The sequence below is a fragment of the Martes martes genome (assembly GCF_963455335.1).
Source record: "Martes martes genome assembly, chromosome: 12".
Lineage (NCBI taxonomy): Eukaryota > Metazoa > Chordata > Mammalia > Carnivora > Mustelidae > Martes > Martes martes.
The window spans coordinates 24,305,465-24,325,521 of NC_137900.1; the positions used below are offsets into that span (position 1 = coordinate 24,305,465).

Sequence of the window (20,057 nt, forward strand, 5' to 3'; positions counted from 1 at the left end):
TGCGAGAGACTCCTAGGTCCTGGGGGCCAGGCCCCACCGGTGTTGGATGATCCTCTTTCCAAGGGGACTCTCTAGTTTTTTTCCTGAATCTCCTCACTGAGAGGAAACTGTGCATGAGGGATAGAGATAGCAGCATGGGCCTGGGAGGGGCCGAGATGACAACTTGGGCCTTGGCGGCACAGGGTTTGGGAGAATGGTTAGGAGCTGAAGGACAATCATCCTAGTGGGATCTCTGGACTACAGTGGGCAAACCCCACACACGTTCCTGCACCTTGTGCAACAGGTCCCATTCCAGATGGTGCCTTTCAGTTGACGTGAGTCTCTGGGATTCATTCTGACGTCTGTGAAAACACACTCGACCGATCTTAATGTCGGGTAGAGGACCAGATGGCAGGATTGGGAGTGGGGATTGAAGGAGGGCCTGGGGCTGGACACATGGGTTGGGTTGGGGCTGGGTTTGAGGCAGGAGTTGAGGCGGGTTCTCAGACAAGGATGGAGGAAGTGGATGGGGAACTACTGGGGATTCCTGCTCTGGGAGGCATTCGAGATGTTATGTGAGGCATCGGCAGCAGGGAAGAAGGACTCACTAGGAGGAGTTTGGAGACCCCGGAAGAGCTGGATGGGGGTGTGCTGTCAATGGCCCTCCTCCAAGGTTGTAGGATATGGGCACTGCTGATGCATAGGCAGCTCCTTTGACTGGTCTTTGCTGCTCCAGAAAGGAAGGGAGGATGCCCAATCACGCTTATCGGCAATTGTTTGCCTTGGAAAAGAACCCTTTGTTTCCTTCCACCTGAGGAAGCCACACCTCTTTTGGACTTGCTTCTCTAGAAGCGCCAGCGCATCAGGCCTGAGAAGTGAGAGGTTACCAGGCTCTACAAGGTTGGCTGCAGGGTCTCCCCTGGAAGACGCCTCTGAAGAATGCAGGGCTTGATGGGAATCACATGGAGCCAGGGTTGAAGGGAAGAAGTCTTTGGCATGAGTTTGCCACTGAGGGAGATCTAAAATTGACAAGCTGGAGGGGCCAATGCCTGTGATTGATGGGACATAAGTAGACAACCCACCAGGGCTCTCTGGGCGTGAGCTCTCTGGAACAGGCTTCCTGGAGATGGAAATCGGTTTAGATTGAGTCACAGACAAATTGCAGTCCGGTGGCGGTGAAGCTGAGCGGCTTGGTGGTGTGTGATGATGAGCAAAGGTCTCAGTGGGATGCACCGTCTGGGACGACTCCGTTAAGGGGCTGACCTCTTGGGAAAGGGTAGGGTCCAGAGAGACGATGGTATTTAGAGACACTCTCTGTCTGGACAGACAGCTGAACGGAGTTACCCCAAACCCATGCTCCCAAGACAGTACACAGAACAGACAACCCGTTATTAGAGAAATATTTATTCCTCACAAGGGGATTATTTCGGGGTAGGAAATGCCCCCCAAAACCCTCTCACGGGAATTTCCGGAGAAGTTTTCTGTCTAATTAGTACGAAACACATTTCTGCACACTGTGCCTTCAGCAGTCGTGAGAGTGGCTGGAAGCCACTGGGCAGCCTGATGCCCGCAGGTGGCCTTCGGGTGGGACGCGGGCTCCCCGTGGGGCATGGAGAGGGGATGCCTCTGATGCGGTAGCTGGTCCTTAAGTGCCCCAACTTTCTGGGGCTGTCTGTCCTTGTTTCTGAGCTGTCTGTTACTTCCAGGAAGGCCTTGGCCGGCAAAGACAGCTTCTTGCTGGCAGGACCTGGTATTTGACTCCTTGAGGGCGGGAACCCTGTAGTTGAAAGGATACCCCAGGACAGGCTGTGCCTGGGCCTGCACTTGTGCTTTCTGCTGAGTTTTCCCAAACTTGGTTGGGGAGGGAATGGGCTGCTGAGGGCAGGTGCTGCCTAATTGCACGCAGACTCCCCGTTCTCTCCTCCTGGAACTTCCCAACAGCTGTCGTTATTTTCTGAGCTTCGGGCACCCCAGTAAACGCAGCTCTACCTTTAAGCAGGCCCTTGCTTTCCACAGAGAATAGGGAACTGCGCTTCTCCTGGGAGTTTTCGTACATTTTGCCTTTTATTGCAAGAGTAAGCAAGCCATTGCAAAACAAACAAACAAACAAACAAACAGACAAACAAAACCAAACCCTCTTTTTTTCTTTTTTTTTTCTTTTTTTTTTTTTTTTTTAACTGAAAAGGCTTTCTTTCGAAGGAGGCTGACCCTTCTGAGAAAGGCTTTCAGGAGGCAGCTGACCCTTCCGTGATAGGGTCTGGGAAGGCTCTGTTCCCAGGTTTACCTTCAGTACCGCATCCTGGGTAGGGAACCTCTTCTTCAATGCCACATGTTCCGTAGGGAAGCTGTCTGTTCTCGGGTGGGATGTTCCTAGTCCTGCATCCCCTCCACGATGCTCTTGTGCCTTGGAACCCGGAGGCCTCATGGTCTTTGCAGCCGGTGGGGGATTCTTATTCTGGCACTTCCTTAAGACATGCTTAGGGACCCAGGGCTCTGCTGTTGTTCCATAGTAATTCCTGTGTCCTCTGGATGGACACGTAGCACCTGGGAAGCTCTCGTGTCCCCACTGGAGACACCCTGGGCACGAGTCCGTGAGGCCTTGTAAGTCAAACAATCTGTGGCAGGGGGCAGGCCAATGCATTGGGCTTGGGCCTGGCTACGCTCCCTGTCCTGTCCCGTTAAAGCTTAAGCATGAACTCAAGCAAGAGTGGTTCTGTAAGATTCCATGTGTTAGGATCTTGCGGAATTGGTATGCTTGGTGGGATGGTGGTTTTGACTTGAAGCTTATTCCCCTTTATAATTGGGGAGCTAACTGGCTTGTGGGTTGTCAAGATGCTAGGTTGTGATTGATGTGTATGCATTTCCTTGGCCCTGAATGTCTTGGTCCAGGATTCTTCATCTTTATGCCTTGTTCTTTATGCCTTCTAGCTCCGGAATTTTCACTCTTACCCTTTGGCTCACGTCTGAATGCACCTCGACTTGTAGGCTTCCTTGGGGGCCGTCTGTTTCCTACCGTGTCATGTCTGACAGGTGTCAGAGTACGGCTGCCGTCCTTAGTTTTCGGAACATCCTCTGCCAACTGATGGTTGATATTAGAGGGTGATTGCCTCAGAATTCTCTGTTCTTCCTTGCCCAAAATTAAGGTGGCAGGGAGAGGACGAACGGGGTTGGGGGGTGAACTTGCTGTTCCTGCTTTGTCTCCAAGGAGAGATTTCAAGCTTGCCAGGTTTACCGTTTGAAGCCTCCAGGTTTCCAGGTTGCCCCAGAACTCACGCTGGTTGAGGCGGAAAGGCTAGAATGGAATGTGGACTCTTCAATTAAAAGACCTCTATGATTTCCTGGACCCTAGGGGGAAGGCCCCAAGTCCCCCTCTTACAAAATCTTTAAACATGGTCTTCCAGCTTCTGTGCTGCACTAGGTTCAACAAAGGGAAGCTCCTGCAAGGTACTCAGGGAGTAGTCCTCAACCTCTGATGCTGGCCAACTTCTCTGGTTTATTTCAGTCTGGGGTTTCTCAGAAAGTACTGATGTCTGCCCCATAGTATCCCACGAATTCTGCACAGTCCCAGGCAACTGACCCTCATTGTTTTCCCCAGACTCTCTGCTTAAATGTATATTCAGGGCATTTTCAAGTTGTCTCTGACCGTAGTCTCCACAGCCACCATGGCGGTTTTCACTGATGGGCTCCTAAGTTCTTTCTCAGACACATACCCCATTTCATTATCTGAAGAGTTAACTGGGTCACTCAACAGATAATCTTTTGGGCCATTCTCTGGAATATGTCCCTGATCCTTCTTCAGGCCTTCCTTTTCCTTCTCTAGATTTTCGTCCTTCCCCAAATCATTGCTATCCTTCTCCAGGTCATCTTTGTACTTTGCCAGGCCACTGCACTCTAGCTGAAGCATTTCTGGGTCCCCCACATAGCCACTTTTAGAGACACTCAATTTGACCTCCCTCTTTTTAGAGTTCCCTGAGCGTCCACGATAGCCCCGAGACTCAGGTAGCTGTGGAAGAGTCCCGGGACCGCTCATCATTGCGAGAGACTCCTAGGTCCTGGGGGCCAGGCCCCACCGGTGTTGGATGATCCTCTTTCCAAGGGGACTCTCTAGTTTTTTTCCTGAATCTCCTCACTGAGAGGAAACTGTGCATGAGGGATAGAGATAGCAGCATGGGCCTGGGAGGGGCCGAGATGACAACTTGGGCCTTGGCGGCACAGGGTTTGGGAGAATGGTTAGGAGCTGAAGGACAATCATCCTAGTGGGATCTCTGGACTACAGTGGGCAAACCCCACACACGTTCCTGCACCTTGTGCAACAGGTCCCATTCCAGATGGTGCCTTTCAGTTGACGTGAGTCTCTGGGATTCATTCTGACGTCTGTGAAAACACACTCGACCGATCTTAATGTCGGGTAGAGGACCAGATGGCAGGATTGGGAGTGGGGATTGAAGGAGGGCCTGGGGCTGGACACATGGGTTGGGTTGGGGCTGGGTTTGAGGCAGGAGTTGAGGCGGGTTCTCAGACAAGGATGGAGGAAGTGGATGGGGAACTACTGGGGATTCCTGCTCTGGGAGGCATTCGAGATGTTATGTGAGGCATCGGCAGCAGGGAAGAAGGACTCACTAGGAGGAGTTTGGAGACCCCGGAAGAGCTGGATGGGGGTGTGCTGTCAATGGCCCTCCTCCAAGGTTGTAGGATATGGGCGCTGCTGATGCATAGGCAGCTCCTTTGACTGGTCTTTGCTGCTCCAGAAAGGAAGGGAGGATGCCCAATCACGCTTATCGGCAATTGTTTGCCTTGGAAAAGAACCCTTTGTTTCCTTCCACCTGAGGAAGCCACACCTCTTTTGGACTTGCTTCTCTAGAAGCGCCAGCGCATCAGGCCTGAGAAGTGAGAGGTTACCAGGCTCTACAAGGTTGGCTGCAGGGTCTCCCCTGGAAGACGCCTCTGAAGAATGCAGGGCTTGATGGGAATCACATGGAGCCAGGGTTGAAGGGAAGAAGTCTTTGGCATGAGTTTGCCACTGAGGGAGATCTAAAATTGACAAGCTGGAGGGGCCAATGCCTGTGATTGATGGGACATAAGTAGACAACCCACCAGGGCTCTCTGGGCGTGAGCTCTCTGGAACAGGCTTCCTGGAGATGGAAATCGGTTTAGATTGAGTCACAGACAAATTGCAGTCCGGTGGCGGTGAAGCTGAGCGGCTTGGTGGTGTGTGATGATGAGCAAAGGTCTCAGTGGGATGCACCGTCTGGGACGACTCCGTTAAGGGGCTGACCTCTTGGGAAAGGGTAGGGTCCAGAGAGACGATGGTATTTAGAGACACTCTCTGTCTGGACAGACAGCTGAACGGAGTTACCCCAAACCCATGCTCCCAAGACAGTACACAGAACAGACAACCCGTTATTAGAGAAATATTTATTCCTCACAAGGGGATTATTTCGGGGTAGGAAATGCCCCCCAAAACCCTCTCACGGGAATTTCCGGAGAAGTTTTCTGTCTAATTAGTACGAAACACATTTCTGCACACTGTGCCTTCAGCAGTCGTGAGAGTGGCTGGAAGCCACTGGGCAGCCTGATGCCCGCAGGTGGCCTTCGGGTGGGACGCGGGCTCCCCGTGGGGCATGGAGAGGGGATGCCTCTGATGCGGTAGCTGGTCCTTAAGTGCCCCAACTTTCTGGGGCTGTCTGTCCTTGTTTCTGAGCTGTCTGTTACTTCCAGGAAGGCCTTGGCCGGCAAAGACAGCTTCTTGCTGGCAGGACCTGGTATTTGACTCCTTGAGGGCGGGAACCCTGTAGTTGAAAGGATACCCCAGGACAGGCTGTGCCTGGGCCTGCACTTGTGCTTTCTGCTGAGTTTTCCCAAACTTGGTTGGGGAGGGAATGGGCTGCTGAGGGCAGGTGCTGCCTAATTGCACGCAGACTCCCCGTTCTCTCCTCCTGGAACTTCCCAACAGCTGTCGTTATTTTCTGAGCTTCGGGCACCCCAGTAAACGCAGCTCTACCTTTAAGCAGGCCCTTGCTTTCCACAGAGAATAGGGAACTGCGCTTCTCCTGGGAGTTTTCGTACATTTTGCCTTTTATTCCAAGAGTAAGCAAGCCATTGCAAAACAAACAAACAAACAAACAAACAGACAAACAAAACCAAACCCTCTTTTTTTCTTTTTTTTTTCTTTTTTTTTTTTTTTTTTAACTGAAAAGGCTTTCTTTCGAAGGAGGCTGACCCTTCTGAGAAAGGCTTTCAGGAGGCAGCTGACCCTTCCGTGATAGGGTCTGGGAAGGCTCTGTTCCCAGGTTTACCTTCAGTACCGCATCCTGGGTAGGGAACCTCTTCTTCAATGCCACATGTTCCGTAGGGAAGCTGTCTGTTCTCGGGTGGGATGTTCCTAGTCCTGCATCCCCTCCACGATGCTCTTGTGCCTTGGAACCCGGAGGCCTCATGGTCTTTGCAGCCGGTGGGGGATTCTTATTCTGGCACTTCCTTAAGACATGCTTAGGGACCCAGGGCTCTGCTGTTGTTCCATAGTAATTCCTGTGTCCTCTGGATGGACACGTAGCACCTGGGAAGCTCTCGTGTCCCCACTGGAGACACCCTGGGCACGAGTCCGTGAGGCCTTGTAAGTCAAACAATCTGTGGCAGGGGGCAGGCCAATGCATTGGGCTTGGGCCTGGCTACGCTCCCTGTCCTGTCCCGTTAAAGCTTAAGCATGAACTCAAGCAAGAGTGGTTCTGTAAGATTCCATGTGTTAGGATCTTGCGGAATTGGTATGCTTGGTGGGATGGTGGTTTTGACTTGAAGCTTATTCCCCTTTATAATTGGGGAGCTAACTGGCTTGTGGGTTGTCAAGATGCTAGGTTGTGATTGATGTGTATGCATTTCCTTGGCCCTGAATGTCTTGGTCCAGGATTCTTCATCTTTATGCCTTGTTCTTTATGCCTTCTAGCTCCGGAATTTTCACTCTTACCCTTTGGCTCACGTCTGAATGCACCTCGACTTGTAGGCTTCCTTGGGGGCCGTCTGTTTCCTACCGTGTCATGTCTGACAGGTGTCAGAGTACGGCTGCCGTCCTTAGTTTTCGGAACATCCTCTGCCAACTGATGGTTGATATTAGAGGGTGATTGCCTCAGAATTCTCTGTTCTTCCTTGCCCAAAATTAAGGTGGCAGGGAGAGGACGAACGGGGTTGGGGGGTGAACTTGCTGTTCCTGCTTTGTCTCCAAGGAGAGATTTCAAGCTTGCCAGGTTTACCGTTTGAAGCCTCCAGGTTTCCAGGTTGCCCCAGAACTCACGCTGGTTGAGGCGGAAAGGCTAGAATGGAATGTGGACTCTTCAATTAAAAGACCTCTATGATTTCCTGGACCCTAGGGGGAAGGCCCCAAGTCCCCCTCTTACAAAATCTTTAAACATGGTCTTCCAGCTTCTGTGCTGCACTAGGTTCAACAAAGGGAAGCTCCTGCAAGGTACTCAGGGAGTAGTCCTCAACCTCTGATGCTGGCCAACTTCTCTGGTTTATTTCAGTCTGGGGTTTCTCAGAAAGTACTGATGTCTGCCCCATAGTATCCCACGAATTCTGCACAGTCCCAGGCAACTGACCCTCATTGTTTTCCCCAGACTCTCTGCTTAAATGTATATTCAGGGCATTTTCAAGTTGTCTCTGACCGTAGTCTCCACAGCCACCATGGCGGTTTTCACTGATGGGCTCCTAAGTTCTTTCTCAGACACATACCCCATTTCATTATCTGAAGAGTTAACTGGGTCACTCAACAGATAATCTTTTGGGCCATTCTCTGGAATATGTCCCTGATCCTTCTTCAGGCCTTCCTTTTCCTTCTCTAGATTTTCGTCCTTCCCCAAATCATTGCTATCCTTCTCCAGGTCATCTTTGTACTTTGCCAGGCCACTGCACTCTAGCTGAAGCATTTCTGGGTCCCCCACATAGCCACTTTTAGAGACACTCAATTTGACCTCCCTCTTTTTAGAGTTCCCTGAGCGTCCACGATAGCCCCGAGACTGAGGTAGCTGTGGAAGAGTCCCGGGACCGCTCATCATTGCGAGAGACTCCTAGGTCCTGGGGGCCAGGCCCCACCGGTGTTGGATGATCCTCTTTCCAAGGGGACTCTCTAGTTTTTTTCCTGAATCTCCTCACTGAGAGGAAACTGTGCATGGGGGATAGAGATAGCAGCATGGGCCTGGGAGGGGCCGAGATGACAACTTGGGCCTTGGCGGCACAGGGTTTGGGAGAATGGTTAGGAGCTGAAGGACAATCATCCTAGTGGGATCTCTGGACTACAGTGGGCAAACCCCACACACGTTCCTGCACCTTGTGCAACAGGTCCCATTCCAGATGGTGCCTTTCAGTTGACGTGAGTCTCTGGGATTCATTCTGACGTCTGTGAAAACACACTCGACCGATCTTAATGTCGGGTAGAGGACCAGATGGCAGGATTGGGAGTGGGGATTGAAGGAGGGCCTGGGGCTGGACACATGGGTTGGGTTGGGGCTGGGTTTGAGGCAGGAGTTGAGGCGGGTTCTCAGACAAGGATGGAGGAAGTGGATGGGGAACTACTGGGGATTCCTGCTCTGGGAGGCATTCGAGATGTTATGTGAGGCATCGGCAGCAGGGAAGAAGGACTCACTAGGAGGAGTTTGGAGACCCCGGAAGAGCTGGATGGGGGTGTGCTGTCAATGGCCCTCCTCCAAGGTTGTAGGATATGGGCGCTGCTGATGCATAGGCAGCTCCTTTGACTGGTCTTTGCTGCTCCAGAAAGGAAGGGAGGATGCCCAATCACGCTTATCGGCAATTGTTTGCCTTGGAAAAGAACCCTTTGTTTCCTTCCACCTGAGGAAGCCACACCTCTTTTGGACTTGCTTCTCTAGAAGCGCCAGCGCATCAGGCCTGAGAAGTGAGAGGTTACCAGGCTCTACAAGGTTGGCTGCAGGGTCTCCCCTGGAAGACGCCTCTGAAGAATGCAGGGCTTGATGGGAATCACATGGAGCCAGGGTTGAAGGGAAGAAGTCTTTGGCATGAGTTTGCCACTGAGGGAGATCTAAAATTGACAAGCTGGAGGGGCCAATGCCTGTGATTGATGGGACATAAGTAGACAACCCACCAGGGCTCTCTGGGCGTGAGCTCTCTGGAACAGGCTTCCTGGAGATGGAAATCGGTTTAGATTGAGTCACAGACAAATTGCAGTCCGGTGGCGGTGAAGCTGAGCGGCTTGGTGGTGTGTGATGATGAGCAAAGGTCTCAGTGGGATGCACCGTCTGGGACGACTCCGTTAAGGGGCTGACCTCTTGGGAAAGGGTAGGGTCCAGAGAGACGATGGTATTTAGAGACACTCTCTGTCTGGACAGACAGCTGAACGGAGTTACCCCAAACCCATGCTCCCAAGACAGTACACAGAACAGACAACCCGTTATTAGAGAAATATTTATTCCTCACAAGGGGATTATTTCGGGGTAGGAAATGCCCCCCAAAACCCTCTCACGGGAATTTCCGGAGAAGTTTTCTGTCTAATTAGTACGAAACACATTTCTGCACACTGTGCCTTCAGCAGTCGTGAGAGTGGCTGGAAGCCACTGGGCAGCCTGATGCCCGCAGGTGGCCTTCGGGTGGGACGCGGGCTCCCCGTGGGGCATGGAGAGGGGATGCCTCTGATGCGGTAGCTGGTCCTTAAGTGCCCCAACTTTCTGGGGCTGTCTGTCCTTGTTTCTGAGCTGTCTGTTACTTCCAGGAAGGCCTTGGCCGGCAAAGACAGCTTCTTGCTGGCAGGACCTGGTATTTGACTCCTTGAGGGCGGGAACCCTGTAGTTGAAAGGATACCCCAGGACAGGCTGTGCCTGGGCCTGCACTTGTGCTTTCTGCTGAGTTTTCCCAAACTTGGTTGGGGAGGGAATGGGCTGCTGAGGGCAGGTGCTGCCTAATTGCACGCAGACTCCCCGTTCTCTCCTCCTGGAACTTCCCAACAGCTGTCGTTATTTTCTGAGCTTCGGGCACCCCAGTAAACGCAGCTCTACCTTTAAGCAGGCCCTTGCTTTCCACAGAGAATAGGGAACTGCGCTTCTCCTGGGAGTTTTCGTACATTTTGCCTTTTATTGCAAGAGTAAGCAAGCCATTGCAAAACAAACAAACAAACAAACAAACAGACAAACAAAACCAAACCCTCTTTTTTTCTTTTTTTTTTCTTTTTTTTTTTTTTTTTTAACTGAAAAGGCTTTCTTTCGAAGGAGGCTGACCCTTCTGAGAAAGGCTTTCAGGAGGCAGCTGACCCTTCCGTGATAGGGTCTGGGAAGGCTCTGTTCCCAGGTTTACCTTCAGTACCGCATCCTGGGTAGGGAACCTCTTCTTCAATGCCACATGTTCCGTAGGGAAGCTGTCTGTTCTCGGGTGGGATGTTCCTAGTCCTGCATCCCCTCCACGATGCTCTTGTGCCTTGGAACCCGGAGGCCTCATGGTCTTTGCAGCCGGTGGGGGATTCTTATTCTGGCACTTCCTTAAGACATGCTTAGGGACCCAGGGCTCTGCTGTTGTTCCATAGTAATTCCTGTGTCCTCTGGATGGACACGTAGCACCTGGGAAGCTCTCGTGTCCCCACTGGAGACACCCTGGGCACGAGTCCGTGAGGCCTTGTAAGTCAAACAATCTGTGGCAGGGGGCAGGCCAATGCATTGGGCTTGGGCCTGGCTACGCTCCCTGTCCTGTCCCGTTAAAGCTTAAGCATGAACTCAAGCAAGAGTGGTTCTGTAAGATTCCATGTGTTAGGATCTTGCGGAATTGGTATGCTTGGTGGGATGGTGGTTTTGACTTGAAGCTTATTCCCCTTTATAATTGGGGAGCTAACTGGCTTGTGGGTTGTCAAGATGCTAGGTTGTGATTGATGTGTATGCATTTCCTTGGCCCTGAATGTCTTGGTCCAGGATTCTTCATCTTTATGCCTTGTTCTTTATGCCTTCTAGCTCCGGAATTTTCACTCTTACCCTTTGGCTCACGTCTGAATGCACCTCGACTTGTAGGCTTCCTTGGGGGCCGTCTGTTTCCTACCGTGTCATGTCTGACAGGTGTCAGAGTACGGCTGCCGTCCTTAGTTTTCGGAACATCCTCTGCCAACTGATGGTTGATATTAGAGGGTGATTGCCTCAGAATTCTCTGTTCTTCCTTGCCCAAAATTAAGGTGGCAGGGAGAGGACGAACGGGGTTGGGGGGTGAACTTGCTGTTCCTGCTTTGTCTCCAAGGAGAGATTTCAAGCTTGCCAGGTTTACCGTTTGAAGCCTCCAGGTTTCCAGGTTGCCCCAGAACTCACGCTGGTTGAGGCGGAAAGGCTAGAATGGAATGTGGACTCTTCAATTAAAAGACCTCTATGATTTCCTGGACCCTAGGGGGAAGGCCCCAAGTCCCCCTCTTACAAAATCTTTAAACATGGTCTTCCAGCTTCTGTGCTGCACTAGGTTCAACAAAGGGAAGCTCCTGCAAGGTACTCAGGGAGTAGTCCTCAACCTCTGATGCTGGCCAACTTCTCTGGTTTATTTCAGTCTGGGGTTTCTCAGAAAGTAGTGATGTCTGCCCCATAGTATCCCACGAATTCTGCACAGTCCCAGGCAACTGACCCTCATTGTTTTCCCCAGACTCTCTGCTTAAATGTATATTCAGGGCATTTTCAAGTTGTCTCTGACCGTAGTCTCCACAGCCACCATGGCGGTTTTCACTGATGGGCTCCTAAGTTCTTTCTCAGACACATACCCCATTTCATTATCTGAAGAGTTAACTGGGTCACTCAACAGATAATCTTTTGGGCCATTCTCTGGAATATGTCCCTGATCCTTCTTCAGGCCTTCCTTTTCCTTCTCTAGATTTTCGTCCTTCCCCAAATCATTGCTATCCTTCTCCAGGTCATCTTTGTACTTTGCCAGGCCACTGCACTCTAGCTGAAGCATTTCTGGGTCCCCCACATAGCCACTTTTAGAGACACTCAATTTGACCTCCCTCTTTTTAGAGTTCCCTGAGCGTCCACGATAGCCCCGAGACTGAGGTAGCTGTGGAAGAGTCCCGGGACCGCTCATCATTGCGAGAGACTCCTAGGTCCTGGGGGCCAGGCCCCACCGGTGTTGGATGATCCTCTTTCCAAGGGGACTCTCTAGTTTTTTTCCTGAATCTCCTCACTGAGAGGAAACTGTGCATGGGGGATAGAGATAGCAGCATGGGCCTGGGAGGGGCCGAGATGACAACTTGGGCCTTGGCGGCACAGGGTTTGGGAGAATGGTTAGGAGCTGAAGGACAATCATCCTAGTGGGATCTCTGGACTACAGTGGGCAAACCCCACACACGTTCCTGCACCTTGTGCAACAGGTCCCATTCCAGATGGTGCCTTTCAGTTGACGTGAGTCTCTGGGATTCATTCTGACGTCTGTGAAAACACACTCGACCGATCTTAATGTCGGGTAGAGGACCAGATGGCAGGATTGGGAGTGGGGATTGAAGGAGGGCCTGGGGCTGGACACATGGGTTGGGTTGGGGCTGGGTTTGAGGCAGGAGTTGAGGCGGGTTCTCAGACAAGGATGGAGGAAGTGGATGGGGAACTACTGGGGATTCCTGCTCTGGGAGGCATTCGAGATGTTATGTGAGGCATCGGCAGCAGGGAAGAAGGACTCACTAGGAGGAGTTTGGAGACCCCGGAAGAGCTGGATGGGGGTGTGCTGTCAATGGCCCTCCTCCAAGGTTGTAGGATATGGGCGCTGCTGATGCATAGGCAGCTCCTTTGACTGGTCTTTGCTGCTCCAGAAAGGAAGGGAGGATGCCCAATCACGCTTATCGGCAATTGTTTGCCTTGGAAAAGAACCCTTTGTTTCCTTCCACCTGAGGAAGCCACACCTCTTTTGGACTTGCTTCTCTAGAAGCGCCAGCGCATCAGGCCTGAGAAGTGAGAGGTTACCAGGCTCTACAAGGTTGGCTGCAGGGTCTCCCCTGGAAGACGCCTCTGAAGAATGCAGGGCTTGATGGGAATCACATGGAGCCAGGGTTGAAGGGAAGAAGTCTTTGGCATGAGTTTGCCACTGAGGGAGATCTAAAATTGACAAGCTGGAGGGGCCAATGCCTGTGATTGATGGGACATAAGTAGACAACCCACCAGGGCTCTCTGGGCGTGAGCTCTCTGGAACAGGCTTCCTGGAGATGGAAATCGGTTTAGATTGAGTCACAGACAAATTGCAGTCCGGTGGCGGTGAAGCTGAGCGGCTTGGTGGTGTGTGATGATGAGCAAAGGTCTCAGTGGGATGCACCGTCTGGGACGACTCCGTTAAGGGGCTGACCTCTTGGGAAAGGGTAGGGTCCAGAGAGACGATGGTATTTAGAGACACTCTCTGTCTGGACAGACAGCTGAACGGAGTTACCCCAAACCCATGCTCCCAAGACAGTACACAGAACAGACAACCCGTTATTAGAGAAATATTTATTCCTCACAAGGGGATTATTTCGGGGTAGGAAATGCCCCCCAAAACCCTCTCACGGGAATTTCCGGAGAAGTTTTCTGTCTAATTAGTACGAAACACATTTCTGCACACTGTGCCTTCAGCAGTCGTGAGAGTGGCTGGAAGCCACTGGGCAGCCTGATGCCCGCAGGTGGCCTTCGGGTGGGACGCGGGCTCCCCGTGGGGCATGGAGAGGGGATGCCTCTGATGCGGTAGCTGGTCCTTAAGTGCCCCAACTTTCTGGGGCTGTCTGTCCTTGTTTCTGAGCTGTCTGTTACTTCCAGGAAGGCCTTGGCCGGCAAAGACAGCTTCTTGCTGGCAGGACCTGGTATTTGACTCCTTGAGGGCGGGAACCCTGTAGTTGAAAGGATACCCCAGGACAGGCTGTGCCTGGGCCTGCACTTGTGCTTTCTGCTGAGTTTTCCCAAACTTGGTTGGGGAGGGAATGGGCTGCTGAGGGCAGGTGCTGCCTAATTGCACGCAGACTCCCCGTTCTCTCCTCCTGGAACTTCCCAACAGCTGTCGTTATTTTCTGAGCTTCGGGCACCCCAGTAAACGCAGCTCTACCTTTAAGCAGGCCCTTGCTTTCCACAGAGAATAGGGAACTGCGCTTCTCCTGGGAGTTTTCGTACATTTTGCCTTTTATTCCAAGAGTAAGCAAGCCATTGCAAAACAAACAAACAAACAAACAAACAGACAAACAAAACCAAACCCTCTTTTTTTCTTTTTTTTTTTCTTTTTTTTTTTTTTTTAACTGAAAAGGCTTTCTTTCGAAGGAGGCTGACCCTTCTGAGAAAGGCTTTCAGGAGGCAGCTGACCCTTCCGTGATAGGGTCTGGGAAGGCTCTGTTCCCAGGTTTACCTTCAGTACCGCATCCTGGGTAGGGAACCTCTTCTTCAATGCCACATGTTCCGTAGGGAAGCTGTCTGTTCTCGGGTGGGATGTTCCTAGTCCTGCATCCCCTCCACGATGCTCTTGTGCCTTGGAACCCGGAGGCCTCATGGTCTTTGCAGCCGGTGGGGGATTCTTATTCTGGCACTTCCTTAAGACATGCTTAGGGACCCAGGGCTCTGCTGTTGTTCCATAGTAATTCCTGTGTCCTCTGGATGGACACGTAGCACCTGGGAAGCTCTCGTGTCCCCACTGGAGACACCCTGGGCACGAGTCCGTGAGGCCTTGTAAGTCAAACAATCTGTGGCAGGGGGCAGGCCAATGCATTGGGCTTGGGCCTGGCTACGCTCCCTGTCCTGTCCCGTTAAAGCTTAAGCATGAACTCAAGCAAGAGTGGTTCTGTAAGATTCCATGTGTTAGGATCTTGCGGAATTGGTATGCTTGGTGGGATGGTGGTTTTGACTTGAAGCTTATTCCCCTTTATAATTGGGGAGCTAACTGGCTTGTGGGTTGTCAAGATGCTAGGTTGTGATTGATGTGTATGGATTTCCTTGGCCCTGAATGTCTTGGTCCAGGATTCTTCATCTATATGCCTTGTTCTTTATGCCTTCTAGCTCCGGAATTTTCACTCTTACCCTTTGGCTCACGTCTGAATGCACCTCGACTTGTAGGCTTCCTTGGGGGCCGTCTGTTTCCTACCGTGTCATGTCTGACAGGTGTCAGAGTACGGCTGCCGTCCTTAGTTTTCGGAACATCCTCTGCCAACTGATGGTTGATATTAGAGGGTGATTGCCTCAGAATTCTCTGTTCTTCCTTGCCCAAAATTAAGGTGGCAGGGAGAGGACGAACGGGGTTGGGGGGTGAACTTGCTGTTCCTGCTTTGTCTCCAAGGAGAGATTTCAAGCTTGCCAGGTTTACCGTTTGAAGCCTCCAGGTTTCCAGGTTGCCCCAGAACTCACGCTGGTTGAGGCGGAAAGGCTAGAATGGAATGTGGACTCTTCAATTAAAAGACCTCTATGATTTCCTGGACCCTAGGGGGAAGGCCCCAAGTCCCCCTCTTACAAAATCTTTAAACATGGTCTTCCAGCTTCTGTGCTGCACTAGGTTCAACAAAGGGAAGCTCCTGCAAGGTACTCAGGGAGTAGTCCTCAACCTCTGATGCTGGCCAACTTCTCTGGTTTATTTCAGTCTGGGGTTTCTCAGAAAGTAGTGATGTCTGCCCCATAGTATCCCACGAATTCTGCACAGTCCCAGGCAACTGACCCTCATTGTTTTCCCCAGACTCTCTGCTTAAATGTATATTCAGGGCATTTTCAAGTTGTCTCTGACCGTAGTCTCCACAGCCACCATGGCGGTTTTCACTGATGGGCTCCTAAGTTCTTTCTCAGACACATACCCCATTTCATTATCTGAAGAGTTAACTGGGTCACTCAACAGATAATCTTTTGGGCCATTCTCTGGAATATGTCCCTGATCCTTCTTCAGGCCTTCCTTTTCCTTCTCTAGATTTTCGTCCTTCCCCAAATCATTGCTATCCTTCTCCAGGTCATCTTTGTACTTTGCCAGGCCACTGCACTCTAGCTGAAGCATTTCTGGGTCCCCCACATAGCCACTTTTAGAGACACTCAATTTGACCTCCCTCTTTTTAGAGTTCCCTGAGCGTCCACGATAGCCCCGAGACTGAGGTAGCTGTGGAAGAGTCCCGGGACCGCTCATCATTGCGAGAGACTCCTAGGTCCTGGGGGCCAGGCCCCACCGGTGTTGGATGATCCTCTTTCCAAGGGGACTCTCTAGTTTTTTTCCTGAATCTCCTCACTGAGAGGAAACTGTGCATGGGGGATAGAGATAGCAGCATGGGCCTGGGAGGGGCCGAGATGACAACTTGGGCCTTGGCGGCACAGGGTTTGGGAGAATGGTTAGGAGCTGAAGGACAATCATCCTAGTGGGATCTCTGGACTACAGTGGGCAAACCCCACACACGTTCCTGCACCTTGTGCAACAGGTCCCATTCCAGATGGTGCCTTTCAGTTGACGTGAGTCTCTGGGATTCATTCTGACGTCTGTGAAAACACACTCGACCGATCTTAATGTCGGGTAGAGGACCAGATGGCAGGATTGGGAGTGGGGATTGAAGGAGGGCCTGGGGCTGGACACATGGGTTGGGTTGGGGCTGGGTTTGAGGCAGGAGTTGAGGCGGGTTCTCAGACAAGGATGGAGGAAGTGGATGGGGAACTACTGGGGATTCCTGCTCTGGGAGGCATTCGAGATGTTATGTGAGGCATCGGCAGCAGGGAAGAAGGACTCACTAGGAGGAGTTTGGAGACCCCGGAAGAGCTGGATGGGGGTGTGCTGTCAATGGCCCTCCTCCAAGGTTGTAGGATATGGGCGCTGCTGATGCATAGGCAGCTCCTTTGACTGGTCTTTGCTGCTCCAGAAAGGAAGGGAGGATGCCCAATCACGCTTATCGGCAATTGTTTGCCTTGGAAAAGAACCCTTTGTTTCCTTCCACCTGAGGAAGCCACACCTCTTTTGGACTTGCTTCTCTAGAAGCGCCAGCGCATCAGGCCTGAGAAGTGAGAGGTTACCAGGCTCTACAAGGTTGGCTGCAGGGTCTCCCCTGGAAGACGCCTCTGAAGAATGCAGGGCTTGATGGGAATCACATGGAGCCAGGGTTGAAGGGAAGAAGTCTTTGGCATGAGTTTGCCACTGAGGGAGATCTAAAATTGACAAGCTGGAGGGGCCAATGCCTGTGATTGATGGGACATAAGTAGACAACCCACCAGGGCTCTCTGGGCGTGAGCTCTCTGGAACAGGCTTCCTGGAGATGGAAATCGGTTTAGATTGAGTCACAGACAAATTGCAGTCCGGTGGCGGTGAAGCTGAGCGGCTTGGTGGTGTGTGATGATGAGCAAAGGTCTCAGTGGGATGCACCGTCTGGGACGACTCCGTTAAGGGGCTGACCTCTTGGGAAAGGGTAGGGTCCAGAGAGACGATGGTATTTAGAGACACTCTCTGTCTGGACAGACAGCTGAACGGAGTTACCCCAAACCCATGCTCCCAAGACAGTACACAGAACAGACAACCCGTTATTAGAGAAATATTTATTCCTCACAAGGGGATTATTTCGGGGTAGGAAATGCCCCCCAAAACCCTCTCACGGGAATTTCCGGAGAAGTTTTCTGTCTAATTAGTACGAAACACATTTCTGCACACTGTGCCTTCAGCAGTCGTGAGAGTGGCTGGAAGCCACTGGGCAGCCTGATGCCCGCAGGTGGCCTTCGGGTGGGACGCGGGCTCCCCGTGGGGCATGGAGAGGGGATGCCTCTGATGCGGTAGCTGGTCCTTAAGTGCCCCAACTTTCTGGGGCTGTCTGTCCTTGTTTCTGAGCTGTCTGTTACTTCCAGGAAGGCCTTGGCCGGCAAAGACAGCTTCTTGCTGGCAGGACCTGGTATTTGACTCCTTGAGGGCGGGAACCCTGTAGTTGAAAGGATACCCCAGGACAGGCTGTGCCTGGGCCTGCACTTGTGCTTTCTGCTGAGTTTTCCCAAACTTGGTTGGGGAGGGAATGGGCTGCTGAGGGCAGGTGCTGCCTAATTGCACGCAGACTCCCCGTTCTCTCCTCCTGGAACTTCCCAACAGCTGTCGTTATTTTCTGAGCTTCGGGCACCCCAGTAAACGCAGCTCTACCTTTAAGCAGGCCCTTGCTTTCCACAGAGAATAGGGAACTGCGCTTCTCCTGGGAGTTTTCGTACATTTTGCCTTTTATTGCAAGAGTAAGCAAGCCATTGCAAAACAAACAAACAAACAAACAAACAGACAAACAAAACCAAACCCTCTTTTTTTCTTTTTTTTTTTCTTTTTTTTTTTTTTTTTTAACTGAAAAGGCTTTCTTTCGAAGGAGGCTGACCCTTCTGAGAAAGGCTTTCAGGAGGCAGCTGACCCTTCCGTGATAGGGTCTGGGAAGGCTCTGTTCCCAGGTTTACCTTCAGTACCGCATCCTGGGTAGGGAACCTCTTCTTCAATGCCACATGTTCCGTAGGGAAGCTGTCTGTTCTCGGGTGGGATGTTCCTAGTCCTGCATCCCCTCCACGATGCTCTTGTGCCTTGGAACCCGGAGGCCTCATGGTCTTTGCAGCCGGTGGGGGATTCTTATTCTGGCACTTCCTTAAGACATGCTTAGGGACCCAGGGCTCTGCTGTTGTTCCATAGTAATTCCTGTGTCCTCTGGATGGACACGTAGCACCTGGGAAGCTCTCGTGTCCCCACTGGAGACACCCTGGGCACGAGTCCGTGAGGCCTTGTAAGTCAAACAATCTGTGGCAGGGGGCAGGCCAATGCATTGGGCTTGGGCCTGGCTACGCTCCCTGTCCTGTCCCGTTAAAGCTTAAGCATGAACTCAAGCAAGAGTGGTTCTGTAAGATTCCATGTGTTAGGATCTTGCGGAATTGGTATGCTTGGTGGGATGGTGGTTTTGACTTGAAGCTTATTCCCCTTTATAATTGGGGAGCTAACTGGCTTGTGGGTTGTCAAGATGCTAGGTTGTGATTGATGTGTATGGATTTCCTTGGCCCTGAATGTCTTGGTCCAGGATTCTTCATCTTTATGCCTTGTTCTTTATGCCTTCTAGCTCCGGAATTTTCACTCTTACCCTTTGGCTCACGTCTGAATGCACCTCGACTTGTAGGCTTCCTTGGGGGCCGTCTGTTTCCTACCGTGTCATGTCTGACAGGTGTCAGAGTACGGCTGCCGTCCTTAGTTTTCGGAACATCCTCTGCCAACTGATGGTTGATATTAGAGGGTGATTGCCTCAGAATTCTCTGTTCTTCCTTGCCCAAAATTAAGGTGGCAGGGAGAGGACGAACGGGGTTGGGGGGTGAACTTGCTGTTCCTGCTTTGTCTCCAAGGAGAGATTTCAAGCTTGCCAGGTTTACCGTTTGAAGCCTCCAGGTTTCCAGGTTGCCCCAGAACTCACGCTGGTTGAGGCGGAAAGGCTAGAATGGAATGTGGACTCTTCAATTAAAAGACCTCTATGATTTCCTGGACCCTAGGGGGAAGGCCCCAAGTCCCCCTCTTACAAAATCTTTAAACATGGTCTTCCAGCTTCTGTGCTGCACTAGGTTCAACAAAGGGAAGCTCCTGCAAGGTACTCAGGGAGTAGTCCTCAACCTCTGATGCTGGCCAACTTCTCTGGTTTATTTCAGTCTGGGGTTTCTCAGAAAGTACTGATGTCTGCCCCATAGTATCCCACGAATTCTGCACAGTCCCAGGCAACTGACCCTCATTGTTTTCCCCAGACTCTCTGCTTAAATGTATATTCAGGGCATTTTCAAGTTGTCTCTGACCGTAGTCTCCACAGCCACCATGGCGGTTTTCACTGATGGGCTCCTAAGTTCTTTCTCAGACACATACCCCATTTCATTATCTGAAGAGTTAACTGGGTCACTCAACAGATAATCTTTTGGGCCATTCTCTGGAATATGTCCCTGATCCTTCTTCAGGCCTTCCTTTTCCTTCTCTAGATTTTCGTCCTTCCCCAAATCATTGCTATCCTTCTCCAGGTCATCTTTGTACTTTGCCAGGCCACTGCACTCTAGCTGAAGCATTTCTGGGTCCCCCACATAGCCACTTTTAGAGACACTCAATTTGACCTCCCTCTTTTTAGAGTTCCCTGAGCGTCCACGATAGCCCCGAGACTCAGGTAGCTGTGGAAGAGTCCCGGGACCGCTCAT

At 51.6% G+C, this 20,057-nt stretch overlaps 3 pseudogenes across 3 annotated transcripts; all 3 read right to left on the reverse strand.

Annotated features, from left to right (window-relative positions):
* Positions 1-12: 12 nt before the first annotated feature.
* Positions 13-4,009, reverse strand: LOC308353321 (spermatogenesis-associated protein 31D3-like; annotated as a pseudogene). Its single transcript has 2 exons — positions 4,003-4,009; positions 13-1,160 (listed from the first exon to the last, which is right to left on the reverse strand). The product of its transcript is annotated as a spermatogenesis-associated protein 31D3-like (transcript).
* Positions 4,010-4,024: 15 nt separating this feature from the next.
* On the reverse strand, positions 4,025-8,021 carry LOC308353322 (spermatogenesis-associated protein 31D3-like; annotated as a pseudogene). The gene is made up of 2 exons: positions 8,015-8,021; positions 4,025-5,172 (listed from the first exon to the last, which is right to left on the reverse strand). The product of its transcript is annotated as a spermatogenesis-associated protein 31D3-like (transcript).
* Positions 8,022-8,036: 15 nt separating this feature from the next.
* LOC308353324 (spermatogenesis-associated protein 31D3-like) lies at positions 8,037-20,057 on the reverse strand (annotated as a pseudogene). The gene is made up of 2 exons: positions 20,051-20,057; positions 8,037-9,184 (listed from the first exon to the last, which is right to left on the reverse strand). The product of its transcript is annotated as a spermatogenesis-associated protein 31D3-like (transcript).